The sequence below is a fragment of the Crocuta crocuta genome, unplaced genomic scaffold, assembly GCF_008692635.1.
Source record: "Crocuta crocuta isolate KB4526 unplaced genomic scaffold, BGI_CrCroc_1.0 scaffold737, whole genome shotgun sequence".
Classification (NCBI taxonomy): domain Eukaryota; kingdom Metazoa; phylum Chordata; class Mammalia; order Carnivora; family Hyaenidae; genus Crocuta; species Crocuta crocuta.
The window spans coordinates 2,430,821-2,440,447 of NW_027527804.1; the positions used below are offsets into that span (position 1 = coordinate 2,430,821).

General features: G+C 38.0%; 1 protein-coding gene across 1 annotated transcript in view; it reads right to left on the reverse strand.

Moving 5' to 3' along the window:
• VSIG1 (V-set and immunoglobulin domain containing 1) overlaps nucleotides 1–9,627 on the reverse strand; it is a 36,010-nt gene that overhangs the window by 25,350 nt on the left and 1,033 nt on the right. The gene's annotated exons all lie outside the window — the stretch shown is intronic.

Below are 9,627 nucleotides of genomic sequence, written 5' to 3' on the forward strand. Positions count from 1 at the left end.
ATTTCATTGATTTCAGCTCTTTATTATTTCTTTTTTTTGTTTGCTCTGGGCTTTTTTTTTTTTTTAACTCTTATTCCAGTTCCTTGATGTAGAATCTCCAACTATTGACTTGACACTTTTCTTAATTTCAAATGAAAGCATTTAGTGTTATAATTTTCTCTCTCAGCACTGCTTTAGTTGCATGTTACATATTTCCATGTTATATTTTCATTTTAATTCAGTTCTATCTATATTCTGTAAATTTCCTTTGAGATTTCCTTTCTGGTCCTTANCATTCTTATCTTTCTGTTCTTGATTTCTAGTTTGATTCCATTGTGCTCAGAGAACAGACGCTGCATGATTTCAGTTCTTTTACATTAGTGGAGATTTGTTTTATGGCCAAGTATATATTCTATCTCGGTAATATTCTGTAGGTACTTGGGGGAAACAAGTGCATTCTGCTATTGTTGGGTGGTGTTTTACGCAAAGAGATATACTTCAAAACACTATGAACACTCACCAAGGTAGACTACATTATGGGCCTTAAAACACACTTAAAAGAAGAGAAATCACACAATGTCTGCTCCCAGACCACAACGGAATTAAAGTAGGAATAAATTAACAAAAAGATTATTGGAAAGTACCAAGATACATAGAGACTAAACAATACATTTTTATTTTTTAAACAACACACTTTTAAATAACACATGGGTCAAAGAAGAAAGCTCAAGAGAAATTTTAAAATATTTGTAACTAATGGAAATGAAAACAACTTATAAAAATTTGTAGTGTGCAACAAAAGCAGTGCTTAGAGGGAAATTTGCAGCACTTAATGTGTATACTGGAAAATAAGAAAAGATCTAAAATCAGTGATGTAAGTTTGTACCTTAGGAAACTCAAAAAAGAAGAACAAATTAAATCTAAAGTAAGCAGGAGAAAAGAAATAATGAAAAATAGAGCAGAAATCAAGGAAGCTGAAAACAGGAATTCAATATGGAAAACCAATGAAACCAAAACTCGTTATTGGAAATGATTAATAAAATTGATAAGACTCTAATTTGGCTAATTAAGAAAAAAGAGAGCACAAATTACTAGTATCAAAAAGGAGAGAAGGTCATGACTATAGATACCATGGACATCAAAAGGATAATAAAAGAATATTAAGAATAACTCTCTGCCCACAAATTTGATAACGTAGATAAAATGGACCAATTCCTTGAAAGACTCAACCTGCTAAAACTCACACAAGAATAAGTAGACAATTTTGGCAGCCCTATATCTACTCTGTATCTACAAAAGAAATTGAATCAATAATTAATAGTCTTCCAAAACAAAAGCCCAGATGAGTTCACTGGTGAATTCTACCAAATATTTAATGAAGAAATTTTACCAATTCTCTACAGTCTCTTTCAGAAGATAGAACAGAGAGAACATTTCCTAACTCATCCTATGATGTGGACATCACTCCAATACTAAAACCAGACAAAGGCATTACAAGAAAACTATAGACCAATATTTCTCAGGAACATAGATGTAAAAATCCTCAACAAAATACTAGTAAATCACCTCCAACAATGTATAAAAAGAATTCCACACCACGGCCAAGTGGGATTTATCTCAGGTATGCAAGACTGGCTCAAAATTTGAAAATGAATTAATGCAATCTATCACATCAACAGGTTTCTTAAAATCACACGATCATATCAGTATACGCAGAAAAAGTATTTAACAAAGTCCAGCATCCATTTGTGAGAAAAACGATCCAGGAATATATGGGAACTTCCTCAAACTGATAAAGAACATCTATAAAAAACCTGCAGCTAACAGCGTCCTTAATGGTGAGAAACTAGAAGCTTTCCTAATGAGATCAGGAGCAAGACAAGGATGTCCCCTATCATTACTCCTTTTCAACCTCATTCTGGAGGTTTTAGCTAACGCAATAATATGCAAAGAGGAAACAAAAAATATACAGATTGTGAAGGAAATGACAGATGACATGATTGCCTATGTAGAAAATTCAAAAAGAATCAACAAAAAAACCTTCTGGAACTAAGAGTGATTAAATCAAGGTTTCAGGATACAAGGTTAATGCACAAAAGGTAATTGCTTTCCTTTATACCAGTAATAAACAAGTGGAATTTGAAATTTAAAAAAACACAATACCATTACATTATTAGCGTTCCCCAAATGAAATACTTTGAGTATAAATCTAACAAACTCTGTACCAGAGCTGTATGAGGAAAACTAGAATCCTCTGATGAAATTTTAAAGAACAAATAAAAGGAAAGATATTCTATATCTCAATAGAATAGGAAGACTCAATAGTTTCAAAATGTCACTTCCTCTCAACTTGATCTATAGAGTCAACGTCATTCCAATCAAAATCCCAGCGAGTTAGGGGCACCTGGGCGTCTCGGTTAGGTGCCAGGCTTAGGCTCAGGTCATGATCTCATGGCTCATGGGTTTGAGCCCCCTGTCGGGCTCTGTGCTGACAGCCCGGACCCTGGAGCCTGATTCAGATTCTGTGTCTCCCTCTCTCTTGGCTTCTCCCCCACTTGCACTCTGTCTCTCCTAAATAAATAAACATTAAAAAAAATTTTTTTAAAGATCCCAACAGGTTATTTTGTGAATATCGACAAAGTTATTCTAAAGTTTGTGTGGAGACACAAAAGACCCAGAATAGCCAACACAATATTGAGGGAGAAGAACAAATTTGGAAAACTAACTTCCAAATTTGGAAGAATAAATATCAAGACTTCCTATAAAGCCATAATAATCAGACTGTATAGTATTGGTGAAAAAAATAGACAAATAGATCAATGGAACAGAATAGAGAGCCCTGAAATAGACCTGCATATGAAACAGCCCTGAAATAGACTTGCATATAAAACAGTCAACTGATCTTTTTTTTAAGTTTATTTCTTTATTTAGAGAGAGAGAGGCAGAGAGAGAAAGGCAAAGAGAGGGAGAGAGAGGATCGCAAGCAGGCTCCATACTGCCAGCATGGAGCAGGACACAGGGCTCAAACTCATGAACTGTGAGATCATGACCTGAGCAGAAACCACGAGTCAGACGTTTAACTGACTGAGCCACCCAGGTGCCCCCAACTGATCTTTGACAAAGGAGCAAAGGCAATACAGTGGAGCAAAGATGACTTTTTGAACAAATGGTGCTGGAACANACAGATATAAATGAAAGAAAGCAAAACATAAAAATTCCTAGAATATAATATGAGAGAATACAGATGACTTTAAGTATAGTAATGGATTTTTTTAGACACAACACCAAAGGCACAATCCATGAAAAAAAAGTGATAGGCTAGACTTTATTAAAACTAAACTATTCTGCTCTGCAAAAGCCACTGTCAAAAGATGAGAAGGCAAACCACAGACTAAAAGAAATCATTTGCAAAAGACATGTCTGATAATGGTCTGCTATCCAAAACATACAAAGAACTCTTAAAAACTCATTAAGAAGAAAACAAAGAACTAGAATTAAAAATATCTGGATTAGAGGAGCCTGGGTGGCTCAGGTGGTTAAGCATCTGACTTCGGCTCAGGTCAGGATCTCACGGTTTGTGAGTTTGAGCCCTGCGTCAGGCTTTGTGCTATCATTATACATTTGTCCAAACCCACAGAAATGTTGTCTATTTTCTTAGGGAACTCCTATTTAAATCTGTTATTTTAGCAGACAGTCTCTTTTATTTTGTTTTATTTATGTTTGTTTTTTAATTTTTATTTATTTCTGAGAGAGAGGAGGGTACAGCATGAGCAGGGGAGGGTCAGAGAGAGAGGAGACACAGAATCGGAAGCAGGCTCCAGGCTCTGAGCTGGCTGTCAGCACAGAGCCCGATGTGGGCCCGAACCCACGACCCGTGAGATCATGACCTGAGCCAAAGTCGGACGCTCAACCGACTGAGCCACCCCGGCGCCCCGTTTTATTTATGTTTTGCACATAGGTCTCAGCCTACTTTTGTGGGCTGTGGTTCTAAATGCTAGTTTAATTTTCAGAATCTCTGCAGTGTTGTTTTGGTCTCGGTGGCTTATCTGCTGTCACTAGGCCTTCTGTTTGACCCTGATTCTATTGCCTGAGGGGGTAGAAGGGTTTCTCCAGGTCAGGTTGCTGTGTGTCTCTCAGTGGGGGATCCATATGGTGGGACACTCCTACTGGTACCCCTGACTGCTCCTGTGTCTCTGGGGACAGGGGGTGTCTCAGCCACACACAAAAAGCCTCCCACAACTGAACATTTGCTGTGACTTCATTCCTCTTGTCTGCTCTACCCTCCCACCTCAGTATCTCTAGATAAAAGTGAGTTCTCAGGCCCAGTGAGGAAAGAGAATGCTTCCTTTGTCTACTGTTGTTAGTGTGGCTTCTGATGACTCACCCAGTGATGTTGGGCTCACATGATTTCAGAGGGCCTCTCATTAAATCTGGTGGAAAAATAATCCTCCCTGGGCTGCTCTCTGTTGCTAGGCTGGGATCTGGAAATGCCAGAACTGGCGACCCTTCTGTCGGGTAGAAAGACACAAAACACCTTGCCACTGTGTTACTCTTAGGGCCCCACACCACTTTGCTTCCTTCTTACCATCTTTCAGAGTTCTCCCTTGGTGGTCTCTTGCATTATTTCCAGGGAGGGTTTATACTCGGGCTTAGCAGAAAGAAGCAAGGAGAAACGCGATCTGTGCCCTTCTATCCAGACCAGAAATTTTCCCTCAAGATTTTTTTTGATATACTTTATTGTCAAACTGGCTAACGTACAGTGTGTACAGGGTGCTCTTGGTCTTGGGGGGCCATCAAGTTTTAAGAGCATGAAAAGGTCCTCAGGCCACAAAGTTTGAAAACTGTTGGCCTTCCAAAAAAGTGAGCTGACCCTATGATTTGGAGGACCGCCGAAGAGCCCCTTTCCCAAAAACCCAGCCTACCGCCATACTTGAAATTCCCAGGGTCATACAAACATCTTCCAAAGGGCTGTGATAAGGTACAATACTTTGGGGAATCCTATAGAGGCATTGGCTCATCTGATTAACTGGTTATTACCCATTGCAAAGTCAGAGAGTATGGAAGTTCTCTAGGATGGAACATAAGACTGTCAGACAGGCATTAGAAGAAAAGGTCAAGTTTAAGAGATGCTCTCTGTGCTGCAGGGGAACTAGAGTGAGAGTTCTAGCTGCCTGCAGGGTTACATACGAGGAGTAGGAATAGAATGAAGATACAGAGATCATGGGAAGATCAGAGGAAATAGTACAGAAAGCCAAATCCTGGCCCCCTTCCTAATTCTGCATACCCAAAGACGTCTTTCGTTTTATTTTTTCTGACTTAGTGACAGCCAAAAGGAATCAGGGAATTGACAAACATTTTGAAAAATTAGAAGAAAAAGCAAACCACTGTACTGAGACCCCTGGATTTCTGAATTCAATAGCCAAGTTCTCGGTCACAGCCAGGCCACCTGGTCCAGCTGCTTCTCTGCCAGAGGTTGGCTGTTTAGAGGGTAACCGCTACCGTGATAAGTTGAGACAAGTGATTTAGGATAGACACAATGCAGCACCTTCTAACTCCATGCAGTTTCCCTCTTCCCAGCACTCTCTCCATGCTCTCTTGGTTCCGGTTATGGCTTTCCAAAAAACAAAATTTGCCTACGGAAAACAGCTACTCTTTCCAATGGAAACTTTATTGGGAAAGGCTAAGTGGCTCTCTCCTGCCCTCAAAGACCCCATCTCATTTCTCCTGGAAGTTAGACACATCTCTGGCTGTGCGTAAATGATGACTTCCAAATGTCTTTAAAGTGTCCAAAATATAAAGGACAACATGGGGATTTGATGGCCATTAAAGTTCTCAGAAACTTACCCCCCTCCAAACAGAGATTTTGCAGGTTTTATTTGGCCATCATTTTTGTCTTCTAGTTTGGGTCGCAATATCTGTTATAGGATTGGCTCATGGTGGGAGCTTATGACAAAGCAAGCACTCAGCCTGCCGCAAACCTGCTGCTTTCGGCATAAGTGCTGGAAGGCAGAGTAAGCATTAATTCTAACACAAGGCAAGCCATGGAAGAGGCCATGGTGCCTACTGACAAATACCTGTAGAGCCTATTTTGTACCACTTATAGGGCTAACTAACCACCAGGGAAGCAATAATGAAGAAGACAGAACAATCTCTGCCTGTCCTATCAACACAGCAGGAAGCCATTTTGAGCACAGACCAGAATGAAGGCAAATGAAAATCAAGGATTTGGGAACTGTACACATGATTTCAACATGTTCAACATTTTTTAAAATAGAAGTCATAGAAATGCCCAAAGAAGTTGAGATCTGTAGAAGCTCAACAATATCCCCTTGGAGTAAGGATAGCAACCTCCAAATCTAGTGTGAGACAGTATTTTCTAAGACTACTACACAGTGTCCTGTAAACAAGTAACAGTAGGCAAGACAATACCTCCAGACCATTTTATTGCCCTGATTCCTGATACTCAGCACCATAATCAATCCTTAAATTGCGAAGAAAAGATGGTGTTCAGAAATTGTCCATCCCGATACAGCAACAGTCTTCCAAAATGAACGTTTAAAAAAGCTACATACTTCCAAATGAACGTTTAAAAAAATGTCACATAAAAAAAAAAAGTCACATGAGCCTGGGCGGCTCAGTCAGTTGAGCGTCCCACGCCTGATTTCGGCTCAGGTCACGATCCCAGGGTCTTGGGATGGAGCCGCAAGTCATGCTCCGTGGATCCTGTTCAAGATTTTCTCTCTCTCCCTCTGCCCCTCCCCCACTCCTGCTCTCTCTAGCTCTCTCTCAAAAAAATTAAAAAANTATTCATTATTTTAAACTGAATTTTATTTTAAAACGGAAAAAGTCAGGGGGAAAAATCTCTATATTAACAAGACTGTGAATAAATAGCAACATGAAGATTAGTACCTGATTTAAACAAAACTCAGAACTGCAATTTCCCTCGCTACCTTGGCTGGATTAAAAAGCAAAACAAGGGACGCTGACTCTTGATTTCTACTCAGGTTGTGATCTCACAGTTGGGAAGGTCAAGCCCCATGTCAGGCTCTGCACTGACAGCACAGAGCCTGTTTGAGATTCTCTCTCAGATTGAATATTTTTAAAAAATAAATAAAAAGCCAAACAAGCAACACATACGTGGTTGAAATATGCGTGATGGCTGTTAAAAATCACTACTTATGAACAGAAGCTAATCCAAAGTATATGCTTTTTACTTAAATTCACCAATGTTTTTAAGAGATTTTTTTAATGGCTCACGTTTTGGTAGTGATTGTTCATCCAAGTACTTAATGCTTACAATATGGCAGGCACTTTGCTTATAGGGGAATTATTCTCTTAATATACCAGAGCAAAAATATTCCTCAAGTAACCATATTTAACATGATGCATTTGAAATGATTTAATTTCCAACAACTTCACAAATATTTGCTTCATTTTTGACTTACAATATAACCAAAGGATCACTTACTTTTTGGATTTGACCGCGAAACCGAAGTTCAAGTATATTACTGCTTTAAAATGCAGAGCACCTCCAGAAAATGAAAACATTAACATATCTTCTTAAAAGGTGACTAATATATATTACAAGTATCTAAAATAATATGTGTGAACTTTTTTCAGAAGACGTTTTTGATGAAAATGATTTTCCTGCAAGAGAATTTAATCTAAGTTTTCCTAAGAAGTCATCAGAAAGATTTTTTAATCAAATCAATTTTATTATAGCATAATTGACATATAACATTATACAGAAAGATTCTGATTAAAATCTGTCTTGCTTAGTTGTAGAGAAAACTGATTTTAAATATGTAAGTGAAAATTATTCCTGAATGCTTGAGGCTTGAGAAGGTAATTCATTCTTTTGTTTTTCCAGCTTTCCTGACATATAATTGACATATAATAATGTGTAAGTGTAAGGTGTACATTGTGTTGATTTGATACACTTACATATTGCGAAATGATTACCAGCATAGTGTTACCTAACATCTCCACCACATCACATAATTGTCATTTCTTTTTTGTGGTGAGAACGTTTAAGATCTACTTTCTTAGCAACTTTCATGTATATATCCAGTATTATTAACTAGAGTCACCATGATGTACATTAGATCCCCAGAACTTACTCATCTTCTAAATGGAAGTTTGTAACCTTTGACAAACACCCCCCAGCTCCTGGTAGCCATCATTCTACTCTGTTTCTATGAGTTGGGATTTTGTAGATTCCACTTATCCTACAGTAATTGTCTTTCTCCATCTGACTTATTTCACTTAGTAGAATGCCTTCAAGGTCCATCCATGTTGTTCCAAACGTCAGCATTTCAGATGATTTATTCTTTCACCAAACGTTTACTATGAGCCCACTATGTGTCAGGCGCCAAGCTTGACACCAAAAAAAAAATGGGACATTCTTTCTACCCAGGAAAGAAATCCAGGTAGCACATCAAATTGCACATTGACAAACAATTACAATCGTTTCACAGCCACATCTGGATCAACTGAGGGACACCACCAATGCCAGGTACAGATTACTGGAATATTCCTCTCTCAGACTTCCTTATGTATTTAAGAAATNATATGTATGTAAGCAATAATATATTATACCATATTTCCATTCCATCTGCTAGACTGACACCATCATCTTTTGGTATGGGCTAGCTAAATTGTCTTTGTATAGATACAGAGTATACACTACATGCCAGCAAAACCAGTTATATAGTCATTTAAGAACAAAGGCTCTGAAGTACTTATTGGTCACGCTGACTTGTTCTAAAAGACACACAATCAAATAAAATCCTGAGATCATCTAAGTTATTCTTTAAACAATAGGAAAATGTATACAAGGTATAAACCCAATTTTGTAATGTGATATACATACTTGCAAAGGAAAAAAAAATATATATATATATATATAAGAAATTCACCCAAATATTTAAATGGTAGNTATTTACAGGAAAAACCATTCTTGTAACTATTCCAAAACCACTGTCTAGTGTAGGCCTGCATAAGTCCTCACACAAGGAAACAGGTATTGACTACTACATGTGTGATTTCAGGGTGCTGGTGCAGAAGACCCAGGGCCAACCAAATTAGCTAACGACTAGAAGATCTTTAAGAAGGAACAAAGACTTGCACTGTCTAAAGTTAAGGTTTAAAATGAATATTCCTGGGGGAGAGGGAAAATTGTGATGTGACGTAGTCACATTAGGATAGAAGCTGGGAAAGGTGGCCCGTTCTAGCTCTGAGTCCTGGTTAGATCACAGGATAGATGCAATATTGCCTTCTGGCGATTCCATAGAACACGTATGTTTAAACATTTAGTAATGGACATCTAGAGAACTATTACTAACAACCATGTAGTTTTGAAAAGTAGCACTTTTAATTATACAAGTAGTATAATATTCTTTGTAGAAACCCCGGAAAATATGGAAACGCTGGGGAATACATAAAAATCATCTATAGTCCCATAAGCCAGAAGTACTCACCATGAGCACTTTGGTATATAACCTTCTAGCAATTTATTCTGGTCAAATGTGTGTATCTGCTCTTTCACTTAGTATTTTATCCTGGGCATTTTCTTATGTTATTAAATATGCTTCGTAAACCTCATCCTAATGACTGCCTAATATGGCCAATGGCTTAACAATAAAAGCA